Here is a 27,991-nt window from a genome sequence, read left to right as displayed (position 1 = left end):
GGCAAGTATCTTGTTATCGAAATTAAGGAGGGAAAGGGGTCGGTAGGAACTGCATTGAAGTGGGTCTTTGCTAGGTTTGGGCAGCATGGTGATAACCGCCTCCTGCAGTGTTGTGGGGAGAATTCCAGCCTCAAGAGCCTCCACGTACATAGATGAGAGACGTGGTGCCAGTAGGTTTTTGTATGTTTTGTAAAACACCCCGGTGAACCCATCTAGTCAAGGAGCGGGTGTCCCCTCTAGAGCGTCATATGCCTGCATGATTTCCTCAGTGGTGAAGGGCTCACTGAGAAATTGTTGTTGGGCAGTGGTTAACCATACCATTGCAGCCTCCTCAAGATATTGTAACAATGCCGCGTGGGATATGATGGGTTGGGCCGCATATAGGCAGGAGTAGTAGTTGAAAAATTGTGACTGAACTGCTATGGGGCTTAAAGCACGCGTGCCATCCTCCCTCTGTAGTTCCAGTATGTATGCAGCAGAGTAGGGTGGGTGAAAAAGTCTCGCTGGTGTGCGCCCAGGTCGTTCTCCCTCCCCATATTTGCGGTCCATGGCGTATTTACCCCCATGTATTTTGTCTCTCTTTTCACTAAGTCGTGGAATTTATCTAAGAGTATTTTACGTTGGTATAAGTGGGATTTGGCTCCAATCTCTGTAGTTTTGCCATCAGGCTCCGCGAGCTGTCTCTCCACCTGCACAAGACTGCCCCAGATATCACGCAGCACCCCAGAGTGTTTTGAAATGCAGATGCCCTTAGCACACGCCTTAAATGCATCCTATAGAATCACCATTGTGCTTACAGATCCATTATTTAATCGGAAATACTCAATGATGGCCTCTCCTAGTTTAGATCGGAATAGCGCATCCTGTAGTGCCTTGTCTGGGGAAACTCCATGGTTTCATTTCGCCTCCCTGCACAGGAATACTAAGCGTGATCTCCACTTGTGAATGGTCGGAGAATGTACATGGGAGGGGCATAATGGAGGTGAAACACTGGGTGCTTAAACTAGAACTAGTTATAGGCCAGTAGTTGATGTGTGTCCAGGTGCCGTGGGGCACCGAACGGAAAGTGTAGGCCCTTGCATCAGTGTTGTGGAGTCGCTATGGTTCATGTACCGAGTATATCTCAGATAGTCCTCAAGACCCGGAGGGATTGGGATTTAGTGGTTGGGACTACGGTAATGGCATCTAACTATGGATCCATTGCCATATTTAAATTGCCCCTTCCCCCAATGTGGGATTGTAAAGTGTAGAAAAAAATCAGGTGAGTCGACATTAGGTGCATAAACATTGACTAACAATATCTTGAGGCCTGTGAGCACTCCCGCAACCAGGATATATCTGCCCTCATCATACGAGTAGGAGGAGGAATAGTGGAATGGAAGACTGTTATTTTACAGGATGCATACTCCCAGAGTGTAAGTGCTGTAGCTGCCATAGTAGCGATGCGGGCCCCTTGTAGATACAAAGGAATGTGTGGTGCCCACGGGAAGGTGGGTCTCCTGCAGGAAGGCCACCTGTACATTATGTGTAGTCAAGTAAAGTATCACTTGCTTACCCTTGCGCAGGTTATTGAGGCCGCGTACATTCCACAACATAAAGGTCATGTCTATTGCCTGTCTCCTATTTTGTGTGCCGCCTGTCACGTGTACAGGGTGATGTCATTGCATTTTTTGAAACATCGGAAATAGCGAGCACTGCATCAATCTGTAGACATTTAAGAGTTCATCCAATCAAAATTGGGCGCCCTCCCACACCTGTTGGGGAACTACCAGGTGAATCCATATACCCCAACTAAATAACATCTCCAACTTGGTAGTGTATAACTTGGTATCAACCATGTGGACGTGACAACGCAATGGCAAAGTACCCCTGGATGAGTAGAATGGAAATATAGCAAATAGAAAGAAGAATGGGCAAATATTAATGGGTAGATGGGCAGTCCCAACTAGTGTTATTGTAGCAAAGTGTAACCATGTCTGTAAATCATAGTATAGAGTTTTGCAGGCAAAGGCCATGGCATCAATCTGGAGGGAAGAGGTCCATGCTGGCGGGGGTGTCCGCATCAGAAGCCTCGCGCTCCAGGGTCAAGCCCTGGGGTGACGAGCTATGCTTAGCATGTTGTTTACAGAAGGTCATGGCGACAGTGAGGTTTTCAAAATAGCGAGGTTTGTCGCTCACTTCAACTCGCAGTCTGGGTGGGTATAGCATGCCATAGTGGAGGCCCAGTTTTTCACATTTGAGAACTTCCTCCTGGCTTCATGGACAGCAGGAGCAAAATCTGGGAATAGGGGAGCAACTGTGCCCTGATAGTGCAGTGGTTCTTTTTCCCTGGTGAAGCACGGTATCGCGATCTCTGTAACTGAGCAACCGTGCGATGATCAGATGGGCTGCGGCCCCCGGGGTGGGTTGTGGCCCTAATGTATGGTGTACCCACTCCACCACGAATGTCGAAGTGAAATTCTGATGACCCAGTAGTTCTGGGAGCAGTCCCTCTATAAAGAGATCCGTTTGGCCGGTGTTTTTGGACTCCGCTGTTCCAGAGATACGTAGGTTGTTTCGGTGTTGCCAAGCCTCCAAATCTTTGTGCTTAATAGCCCCTGTTCTCCTGGTTTCCATCTTTTTCAGCCTTTTCGTTATTTTTTTTTTTTTGGTTCCGTCCTCTAGTCCTGAGATGTGCTCCTCTGCACCCTCCAGGCGGGTTTGTTGTTTTTTAAGATGCTCCCCCATGCCCTTCAGTCTGGCAGTTAAGGTGTCAAACCAAGCATCAATAGCGTGGAAACCAACCCACAATTCTGCCATGATATCTTCAGCGCATATCATTTGTGTCTGCATTGAGCTCTCGGTGGCACCCCACCCCTCCCCCCCCCCCCCACCCCCTTCAGATGTTGGAACCACAACAGACTTGTCTGAAGTTGAGCTCTTCTCAAAGGGGATCTTCCGTTGTTTAGTGTTCCCTGCACATTGTTGCCATGTCAGGGCACATAGTGTCATCCTCCCCCCAGGATCACACCGGGGCAGGGACTTAGTATTGGCTTATGTAGAAGGTCAAGAAGTAGGCGCTACCTCTGTGCAGAAAGATATGCTGCGCTTTGATGGGAGATTGCACCTAGTTTCTAATAGTGGGCTCCCATCTCAGTCTGGTGGAAGGTTCAAGCATAGTGGCTGCGAGTTGTTAGTGGTCAGACACTGATAATATGGGGCCTGGTAAGTGCTGCAGTTCACGGTCACGCTGGGCTGCCTCTCCAGCAGATCCGGGTCATCCACTCCAGAGTGGTCCAGTCTTTAGGCTCCCACACACCGGTGAGTGACAGCGTGGTGCGCACATGGTCAGTGGGTGTGATAGTGGCGGGGGGAAGTGATCACACTCTCATTTGGGCAGTTAGGTGCTAGGTAGTGGCCAATGCTTATTTATAAATGGTTCACAGGGCCTGGTGGCAACCAGTCATTGCAGGTCTGGTTCCTCTACATCAGTGTGGGCCAATCCTTTGCCAGGTACCTCGTGGCAGGCAGGGATCAGGAGATTGCTTCGGGTGACTGCATGCAGGTATCGTTGTGTTTGGCGAGGTTGAGCGGGCCTGGCCGCGGTGCAGAAATGTTCTCTTGCCGCCACTCGTTGCAGGCTTGTAGAGGGGCCAGCATTCATCTGATTGTGGGTGGGAGATGGGAGCCTGCAACTGGTGTTCATGGGCAGCACCGGGCTGCCTGGTTGGCTCCGCGCTTCAGGCTCACCCACGGCCACTGTCACCTCAGGCATCCAGAGCACTCTGGCCGATTGTGAGCGGGCCGTCTAACAATGGCAGCTCTCACTCTGGTAAGCAGGGTTGTTGTGGCTCACAACCAGCTCTCCCACCCTGAAGCTGTGTGGAGCAGCATTCCCCGCTGCCTAGGTGTACAGATGTCACCCATTCCGTCGTTGAATCAGGGAGTCACCAGCGGAGCTTCACAGCCAAGCGGCCATCGCAGTCATCGGTGTGGCCATGCCCCGGAAGAAGGCTTTCTTATTCTAAGTTCTGGACGCCTAAAACAAAGGCCAAAGTTGAGGGGGGCATCCGGCCTCCTTTTGATTGCTATCCTGTCTAGGAGTTATCTGGAGACTCACGCCTAAACACAATAGAGGGGGAAGACACATAACTTATCATTGCACAGGTACTTATGAGAGGCATGATTTTGTCTTTGTTCACCCCTGTATACAAGACATATGCATCCCTGTATATAAGACATGCATGCACTGTAAGAATGTCAAATGTGTTGGGTCTGTCCCAGTATTAACACAAATAACAATTTAAATACCACTATTTTGTTTTATTTCTTTTATAGTGCTACTAATCCCAATCCTGGGTGTTGGAGCGCTTTACATCACACTTACACATTATACATTCACAATAAATCATATGTACAAGGATGTGTACATGAGACAGTGAGGGTTACAAGGTGTTGGAGTCACATGTCCTTCACAGCTCACTGTGCTATATCAGAAGGATTACATTTTATGAACTGCAAGTAATAAAAGGATCTCTATGTTAAAAACAGTAACCCACGCACAGTGATGTCACTTGCATACTGCCTAACTTGATTTGTCATCCCCCCACCCACTTGTATTTTTCTAGGACTTGTGCCCTGGCTGGTAGTATGCTCTAACTTGTTTCTGGTGTTACTATGAGCTCGGTACTGTAGGTACTGTGCTCCAGCCCCAGCACCTGGTGTTACTGCGAGCTCTGTCCTGCAGTTAGTGTGCTCAAGTACATGGGTGTGGTATTACTTCAAGCTCTTTACTGTAGATCGTGCGCTATATTCTCAGCTTTTAGTGTTACTGCAAGCTCTGTAGGTAGTGTTCTCTTGCATTTGTGCCTGGTAGGTAGTGTCTCTTGTCTCTGATGTTACTGCAACCTCTGTACTAGAGGTAGTGTCCTCTACCCTTGCGCCTTGTGTTAGTACAAGCTCTATATGTGCCTGGTGTTACTGTGAGCTCTTTACTGTAGGTGGTGTCTCTAGCCCCTGCACCTGGTGTTACTGCGAGCTCTGTGTTGCAGGTAGTGTGTTTTAGTACCTGTGCTGCAAGCTCTGTACTGTAGGTAGTGTCCTCTAGCTCCTGAGCCTAGTGTTACTGCGAGCTCTGTACTGCAGGTAGTGTGCTCCTGTACTTGTGTGCGTTATTACTGCATACTCTTTACTGTAGCTAGTTAGCTGTATTCTCTGCTTCTAGTGTTACTGCAAGCTCTGTACTGTAGGTAGTGTGCTGTAGCCCCTGCGCCTGGTGTTACTGCAAGGTCTGTACTGCAGGTAGTGTGCTCTACTACCTGTGTGTGGTATTACTGCAAGCTCTTTATTGTAGCTAGTGCGCTATGTTCTTTGCGTCCGGTGTTACTACAAGTTCTGTACTGTAGGTAGTGTCTCTAGCCCCTGCACATGGTGTTGCTGTGACTAACGTACTGTAGGTGGTGTCTCTAGCCCCAGTGCCTTGTGTTACTGTGAGCTCTGTACCGTAGTTAGTGTGCTCTAGCCCCTGCACCTGGTGTTACCTCGAGCTCTGTGTTGCAGGTAGTGTGTTTTAGTACCTGTGCTGCAATCTCTGTACTGTAGGTAGTGTCCTCTAGCCCCTGAGCCTAGTGTTACTGCGATCCCTGTGTTGCAGGTAGTGTGTTTTAGTACCTGTGCTGCAGGCTCTGTACTGCAGGTAGTGTGCTCTACTACCTGTGTGTGGTATTACTGCAAGCTCTTTATTGTAGCTAGTGCGCTATATTCTCTGTGTCTGGTGTTACTGCAAGTTCTGTACTGGAGTTAGTGTCTCTAGCCCCTGCACATGGTGTTGCTGTGAGTTACGTACTGTAGGCAGTATGCTCCGCCCCTGTGCCTGGTGTTACTGCAAGCTCTGTACTTACTGTAGGTAATGTCTGTCGTGTCTCTTGTGTTACTATGAGCTCTGTAAGTAAGTATTGCGCTCTAGCCCCTTCCCTTGATGTCAGTGCGAGCTCTGTGCTGGAGGTAGTGTGCTCCGCCTCTGCGCCTGGTGTTACTGGAGCCCTCTACTGTAGGTATTGCGCTCTAGCCCCTTTCGCTGGTGTTGTTGGAAGCTCCGTATTTACTGTAGTGCATCTGTCCCCTCTCTCTGGTGTAGGCAGAGCGCTATAGCCCTCGTGCCTGCAGTTACTGTGCACTGCATACTGTAGTAGAGCTCTCAAGCCCCTACCGCTGGTGTTACTTTGAGCTCTGTACACCCACCTGTGTGAAATGTGAGACAGATAAAGCTACATTCCTACCTGCAGTATGGGAGTGCACAAAAGTCCTGGAATTTTGGCAGCTAATACTGAATTAGTTGCAACAAGTCCTGCAGTGACACAAACCACTACAACACGAGTCCCTTATCCTAGGGCTAGAAACTCAATGAGGTGGACCTCCCAAACTTATATTTTGCATAGTCGCCAAAAGGGACACAGCAAGGAAGTGGGCCACGCTGGCTATGCCAATTATAAACGGGTGACGGGTTGGTCTACGTCTATACGTATGGAGGCGGAAGGAGTAACCTATGAAAGCAGGCGATGCCCCAAGAAATGTAAGAAGGTACGGGAGTGGTGGAGGCATTTCCATGTTCTGGGCGAATGGCTTGACAATGTGCAACGGGGCGGTCCTGCATCAAATACTGTAAATGTAATGCTGTGACCTGCCTATGCTACTCGGCTACTTACTGTGGAGGAGATGGGGTAAGGTCCACCTGTCCAATACCAAAAGAATTTATCCAAGCGCTATCAGTGTAATGCAACCCAGTGAAAATGTATTTTATGTTCTTTTATTTTTTTTTATTTTATTTTTTTTTTTTGCCTTTGATGAAAATTGAAATAAACTCAATTAAAAACAAAAAAGATAACACTCTGCAGGTCACTTTACAAATTGGACAAGAAATAAGTTAAACTATGAAAGCTTCATACTTTGTGTGTCTGTAATAACACTGAGGACATCTGTATAGCAAGTCGTACCAGCTCAACCCTAACAGATGCTAAGTAACTCGACCAATTGAAGTACATGCCTTCCAGGTTGCATTCAAAAGTTTGCAATGGGTGCATAAGCCCCAGGCTTTTTTATTTTTTTAAACTAGGAATGGAATATGTGACCTATTGGTGGCTGAGATCTCTGCGGTAACTACATTACCGTAGTGAGCATTGCTACTAGGACACAGACCTCTGACCTGTGAGTTATGTGCATTTCTCTTCAGGAGGCACAATAACCCACGATTCTAACCTGTGGCCAAGAGATTCCACACAGAGCTCTGTAGCAAGTGCATTAAACCTCTTAAAGTATCTTCTGTATCTACTGGTACTATACCCTGAAGCTTGCTAGATGCACTAATATCTTTCCCGCTGGTGTATTCAACCCTTAAGGAATCTTAAAATTCCAAGTGTGGTTAAAAACTAAGGCAAAAAAGCCTTATCATATTTCCAGCTCCTAGAAAACGGACTACTGGATTTTCTCATGTATTCCTGATTTTTTTTTTTTTTAAGAAGTGCAAAACAATTAGTAAACCTACTCCAAAAATAGACATAAAAGGTGTGTAGACATAAAAATCCGGACGTCTATTTATAAATGACTTGTGTGAAATTTGGATTGACCAGTAAATAGTATAAATGAATTGTTACAGAAGGAACAGCTGAGCAAGAATCGTCAACTTTGTAATTAGCTTTGGATGTGGCATCAAAAGTGAGAGGGTGCTGGAAGAAGGGTCTATCTAATCTGTGCACTCCTTGAAAGGGGAGAGCCAAGCTCCATCTTTCTGTCTCCATCTCTCTAAGCATTCATCTTCTTTTCTCTCCATTTCCCCCAGCTTTTATCTCCAGTTCTCACAATTTCCATCTCTTTTGGCATCCATATCCATCTCTTGTACCCTCCATCTCTCCCGGCCTCCGTCGGCATCTCTCTTAGCCTCCGTCTTCATCTTTCTCTCTGTCTGTATCCTTCTCTCCTGTTCTGCTTCCATCTTTGCTAGTCTACAGACTTTTCCTCTCCCAGCAGCTTCAGTCCTTGTCTTTCCCAGCCCTAATCTCCTCCAATCGCAACCTCTGAGAAGCGGTTGGGGGGTGTCACTATTGTGTCTGTAGGGCCTACTACCCCTGATGTCCTGCGACATTTTTAATACTTTACTTAAAATTAAAACCAATGACATCGCTTTAGCATTTAACCCTCCGGTAGCTAGGTCGAACGTTCCAATGCTTCTTCAACGAGGTGGTGTTGGACTGAGACTCACAATTCACTGTGCACAATAGTGACCAATAATCAATGGCAGGCTTTTTTTTTAACAAAAAGTATTTAATTCTACACACGATAACACTGCTGTACATAAAATGTGCTTTAGGACCTACATACATCGGGCTACTCACTGGGTTGCACAATAGCATGAGGTAACCTGAATTATGAGACTCAAGGAGTTCTCGCTGGGGACCCCTTGAGGACAAATACTTGCCCCCTCCTTTTTGCGGCCCCAGCACAGCCACTTGTTTGGGGGTGTTCAGGGATGTCTCTCTGCATGGCCTGTACCCCTTACACATGTGTGTTTGACAGCTGGCCACACTTCAAGCTGCACAATAGATGCAGAGGGTGAGAGCGACTGCCCGGTACAAGGGTTGGGGGAGAAAGCTACACACTTTGGAGCTTCTTACATCTTTTCAGGTCCAAGCAAATCCCCGGCCCAAAATCAGACTGACCAGTCTACCCAGTGAACAGTGAAGATCCTTGAGAGGAAAAGAAGAGGTGGAAGGGCACAACGGGGCACGGTGGCGAGAGCCTCATACACAGTAATGCCTGCACAGAAGAGGCAGTGGTGCTGGGAGAGATTGGTGGATGCTAACTACATGGCCACCACTCGCAGGTTAATGAGATTATGCCTGGGCAAGAACAAACATACACGTATTCATCTATAGATTGCTTGACTGCTGCAGCTTTAGAAATGCAAGTCACAGGGTCTGATGGTCCTTCGTCCTCGCCCCCCCCTCTGACACACTTTCAGGCCAGAAGGGCTCATCATGCTCAAGACCTTAGTGTGTGTCGGGGGGGGGGGGGCGTTGGGACAAAGGGATTCACCGCCATTCTCCGTCTCTCCCAACCTCATTGTTCACCTGTCCCACCACAGTGTCCTCCTCCCGTCCCATCTCTCCAAGGCTAATTCACTTCTTCTTCTATCTTCAGCCGTCCCCTATCCCAGCTTTAGCCTCCCCTTCTTGTACTCTCAGCCTCTCCACCTTCCAGCCTGAGTCGTCATCTCTTTTAATATCACTGCTGGTCTCCACGTCTCCCTGCATCCTTTGCCCTTCTCCTACCCTCAGACCCCATCTTTCATAGCCTCAGGCCCTATCACTCATAACCTCATCCTCCTTTAGCCTCAGACCCCATCTCTCCCAGCCTCCCCTCTCCTAGCTTCAGACCTCATCTCTCCCAGCCTCTCTGTGCCTTGGACCTCATCTCTTCCAGCCTCTGCCTCTATGACCGTCAGACCTCATCTCTCCCAGCATCTGCATCGCCCTCTCCCAGCCTCCTCCTCTCCTAGCTTCCTCCTCTCCTAGCTTCAGACCTCATCTCTCCCAGCCTCTGTCTCTCTTATCGTCAGATCTCATTTCTCCCAGCCTCTCCCACCCCTAGCTCCAAGACATCTCTCCCAGCCTCTCTGTGCCTCAGACATCATCTCTCCCAGCCTCTGTTGGCCTCAGACCTCATCTCTCCCAGCCTCTGCCAGCCCCGCGGCCCCTCTGGAGTCCCAGCCTCAGTGTTAGCTTCAGAGGGGCGGGATAGACTGTTCACCTGGCCCCTTCTACGGATGCTGCCTCGGCGGTCCGTGCGTGGCTACAGACCTGTGCGCCCGTCAACGCCTCTGTGACAAAGGAGGTGAGGTGGGGCGACATGATAGCGCCCTGCTATCACATGGAGTTCTTCCGGAGGCACTCATAGGACACCCGCACATGTATCACTGAGGCCCATGAGGCAAAGGCTTCCGGCGTGAACAGCTCAGCCCCAGGCACTACGCTTCCCTTTAACACGTGTGATGAATCGAAGAAAAAATGCGAAGCACACTGGCTCACTGATAGGCCAGTACGTGCACAGCCCATTGAGTGTGCACCGTGTGGTCACCGCTGAGGCGAGTCAGATCGCAGCATGAGCCTGTGTGTGAGCAGCTGCACTTAGTCACTCCAAAACTTACCTGTACTAATCTTGCGCACTGCAGCTGTGCTATATCTCAAAGGGAAGAGCACGTGTTAAATCTCTTGATGTATTTGTGACGTGTAACTATGGACTTCAAGGCCTGTGATTGGTAGCATGTAACGTCTTGATGTGGGTTCTGTGGCGGTGAACTGAGCCTAGAACTGGCAATGGGCTACGACTTTCGATAGAGTGCCACTTATAGGGCACAAAGGTCAAGGCCCCATACTCTTCTTGAGCGCTAACATAATTTTAATTTGTATTGTGCACATTCACTTTTTGTGGCATTTTGGCGTGGAATAATACATGTGTGTTGTTCTCCAACTTAATGCTATTCTTTTTATCGGCCCAGGTAAAATGAAAGACAGAATGGAACTACTGGGATTTAAGCTTGTGACAATAGAGATGGGTTGGAAGGTGGGTCATTAGTTGTGTGGCCTGCACAAGTAATGGGTCCGCATGCGACCGCCACTGGGAACCAAACACCCCATTGTAGCGCTTGAATCTCATAGGTTAGCGTTGCAGAGCAGTCCAAGGCTTACTCAAGGGAGGTGTTGTGGGCTAGTAATCCCCATTCACGAGCACACAAGCGTGACTCTCAATAAATGATTGTCCAGTCTGTGCTTTTCTTTTGATAAAGTAAAAGTACATTTATTACTCATACACACTACTCGATACTATGCAACAATCTACAAATATACACAAGGTGATGGAATCACTCTGGGAGGACATTGTGTAATCTCTCATGTCTCCTCCAAGGGAGGATATAATCCAACAACCCACATGGCAAAACAATACCCAGTGTCCCCCTGCAACATTTGACAGTAATGTGGAATGAACACACCTACATCTGCAATTAAGTACATCTTATCTTGCCAAGAGGTGGCTGTCAGTCTCATTATTCAAATTAGCATCAACAGGGAACATATAGGACCATATTTAAGCAATTTAACATTAGGATTGCTTTCAGATTACTTTCAAATTACTCTTAGTTGACTATCAAATAACAGTTGAATATATTGAGTAATACCAGCCTACACCTCTAGTAGGCACAGTTGCACAAGACAGAACAAAAGTTCACATAAGCTTGTGCTCTAACAACATGTAGAACCCTTGGGGGGGTTATCATTCCTTTGTCCCATCCTACCTAGGGTGGGGACACAAACTGCGTTGGGGGAGGCTGCGCTGCTCCTGCAGCTCCCCCTGCCCATGGGCATGGATTTGGTGGTGGCCCCATCTCCCTGGGACCACCACAAGCTGGTTTAGGGGACTAAACCCCTGCTCCTGCCCCGCAAAGCATGCTGGGGTGGCCGCATATGAGATAAGCGGCTCTTCCGCTGAGCCCGGGGAGAGCAGCCTTGCCAGCAAAACTGGTGCTTCTTCCAGGGGGGTGCCCGGTCCCACCCGGACACCCCCACATAAGGTAAGTGCTCCCTCGTTGGAGGGTGGCACAGGGAGCCCACCCCTGGCCGCCCCCGCCGGCTCCCCGCACGACCAGCACCTCCGTGTGCTGCCGCGGGAGCCGGCCTTCTCTGTGGTGTCTGCCCGCTCCAGCGGGCAGGCGCGTGCAGCCGGACGGGTTGCCTGGGGGAGTGCAACGCCATTTCCCACTTCCTCCACGCAGCTGTGGGGCCCCGGGATGGGGTCCGGGGCCCCTCCAGGGGGTGTGTGACGGCGCTCCCCAACATCGTCCTCTACTTGGGGCCCTGGGATGGGGTCCGGGTCCCATCCACAACTCCACGGGGAGCTCGACGGTGCTCCCCGGCTTCTTCGGCCGGCCCCTCCACCGCCAGCTGCCATCTTGCGGGGGTGCGCAACGGCACCAAACTCCTTCTTCTTCCTGGCACCCTAGGATGGGGTACGGGGCCCCTCTTCATCATTTTCACAGGGAGCGCGACAGCGCTCCCCAACTTTTCTTCGGGCGGAGGGGGCCTCGGGATGGAGTCGAGGGTCCCTAGCCACCGCGGCAGGGGGGGTAAGCGACTGCCTCCCACCCCCCACATCAAAATAAAAACAGGCCATGCTTCACGGGCCCCCAGGATGGGGTCTGGGGCCCTTTTCTCTTCCAGAGGGGGAGTGCGACGGCACTCCCTTTGCTCCTCTTCCTCCTGGGGCAGCCCCTGGCCCACCCCGAGGGCACAGTCTGGAGCAGCGGCGGAGCCCCCTGACTTGACTTCGGCTGGGACCCCAGGCTGGGGCCTGGGGACCCTCTGATCCATCTTCACGGGGTGCAGCGGCGTTCCCCGGCTTCTTATTTGGCCGGCCCCTCAACCGCCGACTGCCATCTTGCGGCAGTACGCAGTGGCGCCCCCCCAACTCTTCCTTTTTCCTGGGGCCCCGGGATGGGGTCCGGGGCCCCTCTTCACCATTTTCACAGGGAGCGCAACAGCGCTTCATGACTTTTCTTTGGCCGCAGGGGGCCCCGGGATGGTGTCTAGGATCCCTACCCACCGCAGCAGGGGGGGTGCGCGACGGCGCCCCCCCTTCAAATCAAAACAGGCCAGGCTTCACTGGCCCCAGGATGGAGTCCGGGGCCCCTTCCTCTTCCGGTGCAACAGCACACCCTAGGGGCACAGTCTGGAGCAGCGGCGGAGCCCCACACGCTTCGTCTCTGCTTCTCAAAAGGTCAGAGGTCACAAGCCCTTCTTCCCTGGATATCTCATTCCAGTGTCGTTTCACTCCTGGTGACAAGCCCTTGCCACCAGGAGCACTCTCCTTAGGCCTCCTGGCCTCGAAGGGTCCCAGATCATAGGGAGCCAGTCCCACTGACTCCCTGCGCCAGCCTTTCCTCTGGGTGCCCTCTTTTCCTTCTGGGCAGCGTGCTCCCCTTGCGCTAGCCCAGTCCTTCCCCCAACTAGTCCTCTGGGTGGGTAAGGGGGCCAGCTTGCCTGGCCCTGGCATTCGCCTCGCTGGCCTGGAGTCCTTCAGGGGCAGTCAGGGGGTTCCTACTTCCAGTTGTCTATGATGCCCGTCTGCAGTCCCAGTGTCCAGCAGTGAATCACAGCCAAGAGAGAGAGCTCTCCTATGTGCAGGACCTTTTAAGTGGGGGCGGAATTGTTCAGCAGGTCTGCACCTCTGGCCTATCCAGATGTGCCACTTCACTTCCTTGCCCCCGTCCCCTCCTTTTTGCACAGTCTTCTGGGATGGCTCAAAATGGCATCCTCACTGACATTCCTTGCAGGGTCTCTCCAGCCTGCTCCTGGCGCGGAATGACAGCTGGCTGATTGATGCAAGGCCCTGCTCAAGCAACTGTACAGAACAGTAATTGGCCCTAATCCTGAGCTGAGTCAGAGAAAGATGACATCCATGGATGACCCATAAGTTGTACAACTGTGCTCTTGTAACCTACTGCATCATTCTTTTCTTACAGGTTACAGTGTACTTTGGTGTGACTCTGGTCTCGGTGGACCCCAGAGAACTGGAGTTGCACCCTAGGCCCTCCTTTCCCATTGACTTTTTATGGAGTATCCCCACAATGCAAATATCTTAAGCACACTGACATTGGCATTTAACTGAGTGTCCCTACAGTGAAAAAACAGTAAGCACACAGACTCTCCCTCACATGTGTACACCCCTCTCATGAGACTTACTCCAGGTCACCACCCACTCTGCATAGTTCCTCCTGCACCAGGCTTACCTTAGCGCTGTTCTTGGGCTGTGCACACCAGGAATCCTCGCCCCACAGCCCTCACATGGGTGCACATCCATGTGCATACATGATCACATGTAACCTGCCCAGGGCCTCCTGCCCTTGCTGCGTCACAGCAGCCTTTCCTTAGCACGGCGGCACCAGCGGTAAACATGCGCAGTCGATTTTAACATGTGTTTACTGTGCGTGAGTCCCCTCATAGGAGGCTCCCTCACAGTAAAAAGTCAAAAACCAGGTGGTCAAAAAGCAAAAAATCAGGGCAGACCTGATGGTCAGAACCGTCCTCTTAACAAGATGGTAAAATACAGATTCTTGCGTTGGATGCAGTAGGCATACCTAAATCCACTGAGCCACATGATGTTTCATGATCAGTGGTACAGACTGCAAAGAGTGTCGGCCTTTCACCATCTTGGCCAGACAGACATCTTCAGCAGAGGCGATGCTCTTGTGGGAGAGGAGGGAATGAGGGGCGTATTCATGAAAATTGCAATTGCCACCAAAATTGCTCACAGACAATTGCAAGCCACGTATTTGGTACAGAGAGCTGCCCCACAAGATATGATGGAGGGTATTGAGGCCATCAAACAGGAAAGGAGTTAGGAGGAACACTTATCCAGTGCCTTAAAAGTTTCCAGTCTCCTAGATGAAGCAGTGCTGGGTGAAAAGGGAGAAGCATTCTCATCAAAGAAGCAAAGTAGTTGCACTGTGTCCATTTGTTGTATGTATTGCCAAGCATGCCGCCTTACAGCTAACAAAATGCATAGTAGTGGTGGCCATTGACATGGATGGCCAGCCCTTTTACTGCCCATATGATATGAGACTTCTAACCGCCGTTTCCTCACCTTAGAATATTCACCAGGAGTCAGACTGGATCTGAAAAACCATGAGTAATTCCTCTGCACACCAATAGGACCTGTCATTCGGCTCTGCGTTGTCTGCATCGAAGTGACATCGCACTGCCTATTTAGGTGGCACACTGACATCAGTTTCTTTGGTTCAGGGCAAGCAGTTCAGATCTGTATGGCTGCTTCGGTGACTATTTGACCAATTTGTTTTTTTTTTACTTTTTTCAAACACTTTTGAGCTTCGCTCCCAGTGTCCACAAGGCACTATCTGCAAAACCCTCAGTGTTCAAGCTTTGTGGGGAGGGTCACAAGCAATTGCCTGTGTCTGATTCACCACTTGGTTTGTCATAAGAATATAAGGAACTTGAGCGCTCTTTACTTTCACCTTCCTGACATTGTGCACCTACTCTGTGTTCGCACAGTTCACCTGCGGGGCTGGCATCAGGGGCTGCTCTGACCTACCCCATTTCCCAGAGCTGGGGCAATGCCCATACAAGTGAAGTGATTTTATAATGCACTGCACACCATATGTGGGCCACTGACTCCCACTGGAGCGCCTTCAGGCCCCACGGAGCCAAGAGGCGCCTTATCTGGATTACTGTTGGTGTGTTTGCTCTTGACGCCAGTCGGGCCCTCTGCATCTTCCCTCCCACCCCCCGAATCATCACTGACATGAGTTCCTGCATCCAGTCCAGCTATATTCCTCCTCGTGCTGCTCTACAACTAGCTGATCATTCCTAACACTGATCCAATGCTGCCCTGGGTGCAACTCAAAGTCACTGCCAGTGCATCAGAACCTTCCCATCCCTTGAACTTTCCCACAGATGCCTGCTTTCCTGAAGGAGGTGATGAAGAAGAGGTGTATGGTCCCCTGGAGGACCCAAATGGTAGCTGGAATGAGAAGTTGGATGATGCTAGATGCTTGGATACCTCCCTAGATTGTTCCCCTCTGGGCCAGGTTTCGTAAGAAGTTACATCCTTTCCAACCGTGTAGGTTCATGATCTCAAGCTGACAGTCGTTTGAGTTCAAGACAAATGTCTTGACAGAGGTGCTTTAATCTGGGGCAAGCTTATCTGAAACCATGCTACTGTCTAATGATCACATGGTCTCCTGTGCATCGAATGATTGCCCATTGGCACCGTTCTGCCCGTGAGAAACCCAACCTTCCTTTCCCAGCACCTCTTCCCTGAGAGCTTGGTGGTACTGGCCTCAACAGCAAAGTTCAACCCAAGCACATTCTTTGCCACACCACCAGGTACGGCTAGGGAATCCAAGAGGGTCGACACTTTTGGGAAGCACACCTTTTCTTCCACCAGCCTTGCTGTGCGGTCAGTGAACACTGCATGTCTCTTGGACAGGTATTCCCATGCATTGTGGGACTCAGTAACGCAACTACATCTCATCCTGCCCAAGAAATGCTGCACCATCCTCAACCAAGCTCTGGTGGGCAGCAAGGATGCAGCGAAGTTCGCCATCCAGTATAGACTGAAATCAAAAGACTCCCTGGGTAGAGCCATGGCTTCTATGGTGATGCTGCGTCGCCATGCCTGGCTGAGGTTCACTGGGTTCTTGAGGGATGTCCAGTCTTCATTAATTGACATACCCTTTGATGGCTCCCACCTATTTGGAGACAAAGCACTTGAGCGCTTTCACGAGAGCAGGTTCACTGCCAGAGAGAACCCTAGCACTTTACATCTTCACCTGTCTACAACAGCAGTTCTTTCACCCCTACCACAGACGTGGACAGGGAGATTTTGGGCACCCGCAGTACTAGTCACATCCATTCCAGCAGGTTCCCTAGCTCTTTTAAGGGTGGGGCATAGGGGCCCAGAAAGGACATGGGAGCCAGTCACCTGCCTGTCTGGCTGCTGCTGCAGCCTCAAGACCACTTTAGCGTGCCCTCCATCCAGCACAGCCATCCTGTTGGCAGCAGAATGAGGCCCCGCCTGCCCCAAATAGCCGGCAATTATATCTGACAAGTACAAACAGGCGATTGGAGGCAGAATGCTACAGCCAATAACAGCTAAGCAATTAATACTCCACTGGGCTGAGCCAAGAAGCAGTTGACAAAGTCTCAAGCCAATGGCTGAAATAGGTTGGTCAGGATTAAGGAGTGTGGAAACTTCAGAACCATTCATGAGAAGTCACCACAGACTTTTGAAAAGCACTGTGATACCGTGCTAATGTCAGACTGTGCCCTGTTCAAATACTGAATAGAATACATGTTTAATATAAGTCACAGTAGCATTCATCCCATTTCCATGCCCCTTGTCTCCCTGGTGAGAGCTCACGCTAGGAGATGGTTTGAGTTTGGGCCCAGGTACAACTTATCACTAGAGTTAGCATGATTAATATTTGAAATGAGTACATTTTCAAGATAACAGTACAAAAACATAGCCGCTGGACTAAAGAGACTTTAAAAAGAGATGTGGCCTAAAGTATACAAGTGTTACGCAGTGGTTCAAAACACAACTCAATGAAAATCTAAGGGCCTGCATCGTCATCGCTCTATCAAGTTATTTGGGATTTAGGTGTCTACACTGGTACATATTCGAATTAGTCAGTGAAAGAATACTCAGCAACAAGATGTGCGAGGCATCTCTTACAACGGGTTTTGTTTTGCTGTGTCTCAAGGTAGCCCAGCAGCTTTGGCTCCTACCACCGACATCGTAGAAAAGACCAGGAATGGCCACAACTTGGAAAGTCAAAGCTAGTAAAGGGACTGCGGAATTTAAAATTGACAATGAAAGTCGGTGTTTTTTGAAGAGCCACTGGTACCATGGAGCCGCCTTTAAACTACGGCTGGCAGTCTCATTTGAATTATAGGGAGCAGTATTTGTTGGTCACATTTTATTACTTCATTTGTGTCCATTGTACTGTAGCTTCACATACTTTTACCTTTAAAGTGGATTGTCACATATCCATTATTTCACTTCCCCATGGTTTTAGGGGTAAGAGTTAAGTTTCCCTGTAGACTTCAAAGCCTGAGATCTCATAGCTAAAAAACAGCATTTCATTAGTGGATCCCTACAAGCTTGAGACATCTTGTGTCAAGGATCCAAGTTTCAAGGGATTCTAACATGTCCATAAGGGGCTCCAGACATGCTTATAGTCCAGCAGTTCAATATCATGATCGACCAGCTAAGACGGATAGTAACGCCACCTTTCTTCCTATTTTCACTATTTACCAGTCCCTCTCCATGATAGTAGACTTCCTCACCATATGATTGTGTGCGGCCTGCCAGAAGCTTTGTGGAGCCCGAGACACACCAGTCATGCGGAGCCCCTTTCTGGTAGCATGAGCACCTGTTTAAAATAGGATCAATATGTTGGGACATATTTTGGGGTAGTGCCAGCATTTGTGCCACCTAGTGGAGGGTGATGGTACATGCCTCATTAATATATCACAAAGGCAATCTACGCCTACGTTTGTGATATACAAATACATTTAGCTAGAGGCCTGGCTGTGGCTCAGCTCAAGGTTCTGTAGCAACCTCAAGCTCAATGAAGGTGATCTGGTTTAGTGTCTGCAGCTGCCGAGCATGCATCATCAGGAACCAGGTTTTGAATCCCGGTGTCTGCTCAGTATCATGTGAATAAAGCAAATCTCCTTGTGACAAAAAAATAAAGGAGTGCGTCTTTTATGAAGCGCTTTTATGTTCTTGTTAGATGTTCTTGCTGTGTAAAACTGCCCAAACTAGAAATTGTATTTTGCCTGGCACCCACACTCTTATCTAATCCCTCGAGAAATAAGTGCAAAACAGTAACATTTGATGTCAGAAAGTGATACTTATCTAGTGGCTGAAGTGCACAGTGTCAAACTGAAAACTTGGCTCATTCCTGGCTTGACTTCTGTGTTTGACCGAATTTTGTGTTCAGAGGCAAATACTTTATATCACAGTCTCCTTTTTGTTCACTATCACTTATAAGAGCACCTTCAAATAGTGAGTTCAGGACGTGCGCTATACTAAAACCTTGACTGTATTTGACTTAATAGCCTATAACAGTGGTTCCCAACCTTTTGACTTCTGGGGACCCCCACTTAATCATTACTGGAACCCAGAGACTCCTGTTGAATAATTATTGGAATCCGGGAACCCTCCACTGAGTCATTACTGGAAGCCGGGGACCCCAACCTAAGCATTGTTGATGATTTGAACTGCAAAACGAAACACAAATAATACAGAAAAAAAGCATTCATCAAGCAAATACACAAATGATGACACACACGTATGAAAAAAATCATAATTTTAATAGAAAGGTTGGGGCTTTCCTAAATTCAACTGAGGCAACCCATTGTCCATACTATATTCTGTTTGATGCATCTGCACTGCTCGCATGAATCAATCTGCGAATACTAATTTAATATTGAGCCTCCAGATTCAAATTTCTTTACATTAACAGAATATTTTAAAATGTTCAATTGTACATTTACATTCTTTATTTATATACACGTTATTAATCTGTTTATATTATTTAATTTTCTTAGTAGTCTCAGACCTCCTGAGTAGTCTTCGCAGACCCTCAGATGTCCTTGGACCACAGGTTGGGAACCACTGGGCCTATAAGATTGTTCCATCTAGAGTCTAGGCCACATATACGGTACATATGACAGCTTGACTGGCCTCTTAGTTCCCTAATAGTATTGTCATCAGGACGGAGGCATGAATGGTTATTGGTTCATGTTTGAAAAATCTATTTTAATAAATACAATTGAAATAATCTGATGTATTCTGTGTTAAAAATACTCTTTCATGAATCCTAGTGTCCCCTTATCATACTTTACCATGATGTGTGTGGCAAGATTGACATGCCAGATACATATATATATATGTGTGTGTGTGTGTGTGTGTGTGTGAGATGGCCTTCACTCTGGTGCGGCACTGTTTTCATTTAGTCCAGTTTGCGCCTTGTTGACCATTGTAAACTCTTAATTTTAGACTGAAGCCAAGATGCCATTAGATATTTTAGTAGAGTTCGGGTTCTCAGCTGGAACTTGACGAAGGCTGACATCCCCGTCTCTTATATTGCGTAGTCTCCCCTCCCCACGCCCCGCCAAGCGCACTGCCTCTCCCCGGCCTCGGCTGCACAGGGCCCAGCTCCTAATGAGACGAACACGGCAGCTAGTTAGCAGGGGGGTGTGTCTCATGGGTTAAAACGAGATAGTTAAACTGCACTGATTGAAGGTGGGGGTCAGAGGTCAGCTCAATTACAGTCCTGTGGAATCCTCGCTCGCCTCTTTGATATCCGAGTTCTAAGCGCTCCTTCCGTGCCAACAGCTTATCTGCGAGTTTCTTAAAACTTTCTTCTGGGTCGAACACAGAGCGCGAGCTCGGAAGCCAGACTTGCTATAATTGTAGTTTCTGCCACAGTACTGTGCACATTAAGTCATTTGTTGTACCAGATGTTTCTTCATTGGACCACGAGGCTGGTGGAGCCGACTGTTTACCTTTGGTGACGGACTGGGCACAACCCTGGATGGCCCAACTTGTGCCCAGCCTCGTCCTGCTCATTAACTCGTGACCTCCAAGTTTATCTTGTGTAAATAGGATAGAGCCGTGGAGTGAGCTGATGTGACACAGTAGGGTTTACAAGGCCCTACTCAATTATTTTACAAGAACCTGCTGCAGTGTTTTTTTAGGTTTCCATTTACTCAAATCCTTGGTCAGATTTTCATTCACTACTCAGTTTGTGGGTTTGTGCCTAAAAAGGTCAAATGTCTGTTACTGCCCTTATGGAGATCTGGGGGAGTTGGTTTGTGTGCAGCAGCAATTGAGGTCCCTGAATGTTTACCTTTTAAACGAGATGGAAGGGAAGGGTGGGTTCCTTTTCACGGATTTTTTCACAGCTGATGCCGACTGAGGTTTATATTTCAGTGGTAGGAATCGAGCAGTTATTTTAAGAAGAAATTTACAATTTAGAAGAGTTACAAACACTTTACAACCTTTTTAAGGTCTGATTCCCTTAATCACAAAGTGCCTCCTAGTGAGGCACCTGAATAACAAATGTAGTATATGTTATTATACTGTGCTTTGGGGCTGTTTCGTGTTGCAAAGACCACATGATGAGTACTGAGCAACCCTAGAACTGAGCATTAATCCATTGTTTTTAAAATATAGCAAGGATGAGCAAAATGAAAGCTGTTTACATATAGGTTTGTGTTCTGCTTACCACAACATTGTATATATTTACAATAGCTGAAGTATTTTACTCTGAGAGGTTGCTATAACAGTATCGATCAAATAGTGTTTTATGTTTCCTTGCAAACTAAGCATAGTCAAAGCCAACGAGTTAGGCCGTGGTGTTTTTTTTTTTTTCTTTGTGCAACCATATGCAATATTCAGAAAACTAGCAAAGATTTAAAACAATATAAGAACAAAGGAGTGGGCCACCAGCATAGCACACTAGCTGTGACATTGAAGTGCATTCCTTTTTGGGCTGTGCACGTGACAAACCAAAATTCTGTCACTCAAGGTGCAAGACAGCCAATGGATGGATCCATTTTGCATTAGTTTTTATTTTGCTCATTTAGACAATTTGTATCACTGCAGCCCGTTTTCTGTGGCTTGTTGAGGGGTTTGATGGCTGTTAGTCCTAGCACCATTACAGGGCTCAGTAGACAGTTTTAGATTTAAAAAAATACACCGTAATGGCCTTTTTGACTGAAGGGACACTAGGCAGAGACCTGTCCAGACATTTTAGAGGATAGTACAGTCATGAGCATAGAGTCACCAAAATGCCAGAGGTAGCGGAAGTGACATCACATGCCCTTTGGCCTTAATGACATCACAGGAAGTGACATCATATGACCCCCTGACCCTGATTTTTTCCAGAAAGGCAAGTCACATGACCTTACTTGACAACAATTGAGGATTGCGTTGAATAGTATCACAAAGTAACTCGGGGTTGTGCTATGCGCTCCTTTGAATTATTTTGTATTAAGGGGACATTCCATGGATGGTTCATGGGGAGTTCCCATGCAACCACCCATAGATTTTGACAACAATCCCTATCTACAAACATCGGAAGACTGAGATAGGCACTGAACACTTATGTCTCGTTGAGGCAGGTGAAAAAAGGATATTTATGTTTCATTTCTTGTTTTTCCAGTGTTGCATGTGTGTTATATTATACAGCACAGATTCAAACTTGGAAATGTCTTAAAGCATAGTTTTTGTACTGGAAGGACTACCTTCCAGTACAACATATATGCTTCAGCAAATGCTCACACATTGCACTCTGGTGAAGGGGTATGCATATTGTCGCATGTCAAAAGTGAGCCAGTGCTCTGGAGGAGAAAAAATGTGCCATGTTATATATGACACACTTTTTGTTTTACTCTTTGATGCAAGGCAGCCAGCAACTGCAGCATTGGCTTGTGTCAAAGAATATTAAATATGGCCTACAGTCTCACACAATTTCACTCAGTACTTCTCACTTGACTTTCATTCACTTTCACTCACACAAGTGCACACTCTCTCTAACTTAAACACACTCTCACTTGCTGTAACACGTACAACATACATTTTAAACCATTTTTACTTACCACAGCTGCCACCATAGATCCTAAGTATGCTCCATATGTTATTACACTGATAGTGAAAATTAAAGTGATATTCACTATTACTATAATAAAAAAAATAGACAGACAATAAGGAATCTGTAGCCCCCGGGTGTTCTTGGCACTGCCTTTGCCACCTCTGAGGACGGGGGTCACAAAGGCAGTGCCAGAGGTGCCATGGGGTAACCTGCGACCCCTAAACAACATACATGAGCACAGTAGGATCCAAAATTACGGGTCATCGTTGTCCTGCAACTACTTGATCATAAGTACTCTATTGGGATATAATGACCAGGGGCAGTTTCCTGGGCCCTTGGAAGTTGAGCATAAACCTTTAGTCCTTTACTCCACTGGGAGCCAAAGAAGCTCTTACGCTGCCCGAGAGATTATTATATATATTTATAAATTAAGTTGGAGCCTTGGAGCTTAGTTGTTTCCTTATTAGATTTTGGGTTCTTGTCTGTGGTGCTCTCCCACAGACTTGGTTTTAGTGATCTTACCATGACCATACGATTCCTTTGTGATCTTCACTTCATACCATATGAAGTAATGGCAGCATTCTTGGTACAATGTGTTGGACGTTTGTGCATTGTGTGACTTCCGAGATCTGGTAGGAAGAGGGTAGCTAGGCTTCAAACTATATGCCGAACTTTTATGTGAGTGGTTTCCTAGATGCCTCAAGCTTGTGTGGCCATTTGAAAGAAATGATGTCTTCAAGACTGTTCTCTATCTCCATGATCTCGATCTTCGATCCACTTGAGCAACAGGAAGCTCCCCTTCATCCAGAAGATGTACCTGAGAAAATCATGAAATAGTATTTCACTGATCGGTGGTGTTTCCTAGTATGGTGCATATTTGCATTGTAATCTATTTGTGCTTTTGGAATTGTAGTTGGTGTTGCACTGGTCTCGTACACATGTTGAAAGGTAGAAGGTACAGCTGAAATGCTGTATTAGACCCCTTCTTTTAATACAGGGGAGGATTGCCATATTGAGCCCCGCTGGCTATTGTTGGAGACAAATAATTGAATAAACTACCTCTCTAAGCCTTTACCCATGCCCATCCTTCAGGAAGAGATTTTGGTGTATTGTATTCTACTGACATCAAGCAGGATGAGAACTTCAGCCTGGGATGTGTTAAGAGATGTGAGGCAATACATTTCTTATTGTCTGACAATCTAGTCTTACTTCCTCGGGATGGTCTGATTGCTGATTAGTGAAGATTGATGAAGGGATCCTCCACAAAAGATTAATGTTGATGGGTACTTCTTACATGATTTTGTTAAGAAGAGGAAGGTTGTTAATAGATAGGATTTGGCTATATTTTTTAGGTCTGGCATGGATTTCTTGCATAAAAGGGCAACAATGGCTTATTTTATAACACATCAAACTCTGCCCTAGTGCTGTGAGATGTTCAGCAAATCAAATATGTTGGTGTTTGAGTGTATACATCACTCTCAAGAAGGCATGATTGTTTGGTTCAGTAATTTGGATGCCTTTATCTTCATTCTGGCCAGGATGACTTGCTCTGGGATTATGGACTTAAAGGTGACTCTGGCATGGAAGGAACAATAGTGCGAGAGTAGGTCTACTCAGAGTTTATGGGTTTTGCAGGCATTATATGTGCAAACTGTTGGCTCAGTAATGTCTAGAGAAATCTTGAAAACACTGCTTTGTTGCGCCTGCAGTGCAGAATGGGCTTTCTTGGCCCCATGAATCATTTCCTCGTATCCCCTGATTTGGTTTGGAAGGAGTTTGCCGGCTTACCCTTTACATTTCTTTGACATGCATTTTAGGTGTGTTCATCCCTCTTTATAATTGCCAATTTTCAGAGTGAAACCCCTCCTGGCTGCCTTGCCTCATGACTTAGGCCCCTGCATACACAAGTAGCTCTAAAGTGTATGTTCCCCAACATTGGATCCTTTATATATTTACATGCTTGAATCATCCCCCTTCATCAGCAGTAACCAGTGTAAAAAAATACAGCTTACAGTATACAATACAAAAGGATCATAGGCCTGGTACAACATCGTTTTTTTAGTAGCACATCCACCTCATTTGAAAGAACCCAAAGTTCAGCCAATGAGGTGGAAGCTCAAGCTCTCTTCCCCCCCCCCCCCGCCCCCCAAGGTCATCACAGCTCACATTTCTACAGCAGTGTTGTGTGTGAGGGAGTCCCCTGGCAGAGCTCTGCTCTGGCCCTTCAATGAACCTCATATTGGTATTATTTTGGTCTTCCTTGGGTTTGAACCAGCCCTATCTTTGGAGCTAAGGTACTGTGTGTTGTTTTTAGGGAAGATTACCATTTTCTGAACCAGTGAGACCTTTCTTGGCAACCAACTGTCGCCAGCAGTCACCATATGTGACAGCGAAAAGAAGTATTTCTATAAACCTTGTTCATTTTGTGGTAACAAGAAGAGTTACACAGATGATCCCCATTATCAGTGTATTTATTTGCTTTTTCCACTCCATAAGGCATTGGAGAATGTGGTATTTGTAAGACTTTTTCAACTGATACTCTAAAGGACAGAGAAAGAATGTTGTCATTATTTCTTATGGACAAAGAGATATTTCCTCCTCCTAAAGTAGATGTCCCCTCTTGAGGGGAGGATTACATGAAAAATGCCTCCCAGGCACATCCACAAAGGCAGAGCACCTGTACAGTTTAGTGAACATGATTTATTTGGTAATGCTCTTGCAGCTTCCTCTTCTGGTAATTCACAGGATAAGCATACCTCTAGACTGTAGCGGCTATCGACGTGTAGTGAAGGAGAAACAATCTTCAAAAGACATCTTCAAAGGTATAGTCAATGATGAGACCATCTGTCAACTTTTACACAGTCATCAGTGATGGGAACTTCACCAGTAAGAGTGTCAACAACAATAATACAGTCGAGGACAACCATACCGCTGAGTACCACATTACCGTCAACAATGACCATACCCTCGACGATCAAACCATCGACAACAACCTTTCTGACGATGCCCATTCCTTTGATGACGATTGTCATATTATCGATGGCGAAATCACTGTGAACGAGGATACCGCCGTCGACAACTCTCTCAACAGTGGATTTAGGAAGATATTTTTTTTCACCATTAAGGTGTCAAGTTTACTTCCAGCTCAAACAGTAGAATCAGACCAAGTAGAGGAGGCTAGTGATTATGACTCCATGACGGCCGACAGCCCAACTCACCTGGTTGTAACATATGTCCCAGATTTTGCCAGAGAAATGGAGGATGATCAGTCCTACACAAATGTGTTTCTTAGCAAAAGTATAAGTCTCAAACTACTCAAATTGATATGAGAAAAAAAACACCAAGATATTATAGGGAACCATATGGGGTTCATGTGCCAATAGCCTTTTTATCAACGGATACTTTTCACTGAGTTATTACAACAGCAACCAGCAATAGTCCTAAGATGGGGTTACCTGCTACAACCATTCTTCCACCCCTTTCATCTGCTCCTTTGCAGGTTTCACTTCATCAGCAAGCATTGGTACTACCACCTTATAAACCACCAAGGGGGACCATCTTCCAGATCTGTTCACAGGAATTCACAGGACATGGAGGATGATAGCTATAATGGTTCTGTATATTCGGATATGGACGGGGCTGAGGTTAAATTTCCACAACCTGATGGGAGACAAGAGGATAGCACAGGGGAACACATTGTCCCAGGTGGAAATGATGGACCACATCCACAGGATTCTACTAACAATGTCTCTACATTTTATTCATTTAATAGAAAGAGCTGCCATGAATTTCAACCTACCAATGACATATGTAGATTATCCAAGTTTTCTTTGTGACTTTAAAGAGCAACCTCTCAAGTCTGTTAAAACCATACCCATTCTTGATTATGTCTGATTGGAAGGATTAAAATTAATGAAGACAACTACTACGGTTCCAGCTGTGGTAATTCATCTAGAGAAAAAGTATAGTTCTCCGGATCAGTCATCTCACTGGTCATTCAAAAACGGATTCAGTCATTTCTCCAGCAGCTCAGAGAAGACCCAAGACCCCATAAACGCCATCCTCCGGTCCCTTAGGCAAGGATAGCAAACGCATTGATAATTTGGGCTGAAGAATTTATTCTATGGCAGCAACCTCAATTAAGACAGCCAATGCTCTGGCAGTTTTAGGTTGTTAGCGAGGCTTTTGCTCTAATTCCAGCGTCCCAGAGACTCTAGGCAGATCAGTTCATGTTCCTGTACCTTAGAATCCCAAACTGACAAGATGGGCAGCGCTGAAAAACAGACAAATCCCTGAACTAAGAATGTTTCAAAACTGTACATTTACGCATGAGAGATCCTTATCAGGGGACCTTCAGTCTTTCCATGTCTGCTGCTCCTTCTCTGGACTTCAGGGCCCACTTACACAGATCTCCGTGCACTCCACTCACTTTATCGTTTCAAAGATGTATCTTCATTTACCGGGTCTGCACTCTTCACTTCGTGTACACAGCCTTCTTAGGACTGCTTGTTAAGGAAGACTTTTTGATTTTGATAAAACCTAATATATATATATATATATATATGTATGTATAATACATTAATTTATAGGGACATACAAACAGTCTTCTTCCTCGATTGTTCTGTTGTGCCATTCTCATGTTTCTTCTGCCTGCTGCTGCTCACGGCATGGATCAGTGGGACAGTCCACTTGAGCCACTGGGCACCTTTACTGCGAGCGCTGACGGAGGCTCTGCTCTTTCACAAGGAGCACATGTGCAAAAAAGTAGCTCTCTTCCGTGCCTAGTGGGTACTTTTTTCAGACAAAAAAATGGCCCATACGTGTGTTTGTGTGTGTGTGTATATAATATGCCTGGCAGCTCCCCCAACACAGCTGATTGCATGTCCTCGGGTGCATGCGTCATCCATGCCATCAGACCCGATTCAGGCGGGAAACTCTCGACATTTGGAGTAAAAAATGGCTTTATTTTGGGGTCTCCCGCCTGAAATTGCCTTGATTCACTAGAAGTCAATGGGGGAAATAACATTCTCCCGATTACTTTTTTTGTTTTTGTTTAAATCTGCCACTTTGTTCTTCTAAAATGTTGGTGAGATGTCTGCCCCTCTATGTGTATGAGTCCGCATGCATGGACGCCCATCTTCTAAGGTTCCTTGCTTCATGAAACCGATTTAAAGATGACCCCTACAGGTGTGCATGGATCTTTGAATTATTTTTGTATAACTTTATTAGAAAAGCCAGTGCAAGATAGCCGTCCCTGCATGCGCAAGGACTGGCGGTTATTTGTGGTAATGAATGGTAAAATATTTACTAAAATCACTGCAAATTAAAAATAAGCATTGATAAAGGCAAAAGGTTGACAGCCATTTCCAGTCATACTGGCTTTGCCAGTGCGTGTTTTATTCTGTGCAGAATGTTCCTGGTTCGGCACGAGTCTTTTTTGGTTGTGCAAATGTATTTATAAATACCTCAGTGAAACAGTCATCCATAAAAACCTCAGCACAGCAACCTCCATCGCCCCCTCCCTTCTATGTGTTCCCCTCCTCGGGCTTTTAGCACCCACCCCCTCTCGTCGCATCCCAGAGAAGGCACCGCAGCTTGTATTTTTTTTCCTTTTTTCTAAACGAAGAGCGCCACGGTGCTAATATGATTTGCATCTGAAGTCCACATTTCCCATTGTCTTCTGGACCGAGTGACACCATCTTCAATCTAACGGAAGTGATCTAATCTTTCTAAATGTTAATTTCTCCCTGAAGAAACTGTCTCTTCAGGACGAGTTTGGCA

General features: G+C 47.0%; 1 protein-coding gene across 6 annotated transcripts in view; it reads left to right on the top strand.

Moving 5' to 3' along the window:
* Positions 1–27,991, top strand: part of ERI3 (ERI1 exoribonuclease family member 3) — a 1,277,520-nt gene that overhangs the window by 959,985 nt on the left and 289,544 nt on the right. The window lies entirely within an intron of this gene.

This window comes from Pleurodeles waltl, chromosome 4_2 (genome assembly GCF_031143425.1).
Source record: "Pleurodeles waltl isolate 20211129_DDA chromosome 4_2, aPleWal1.hap1.20221129, whole genome shotgun sequence".
NCBI classification, from domain to species: domain Eukaryota; kingdom Metazoa; phylum Chordata; class Amphibia; order Caudata; family Salamandridae; genus Pleurodeles; species Pleurodeles waltl.
This window is presented reverse-complemented; position numbering and strand designations above follow the sequence as displayed.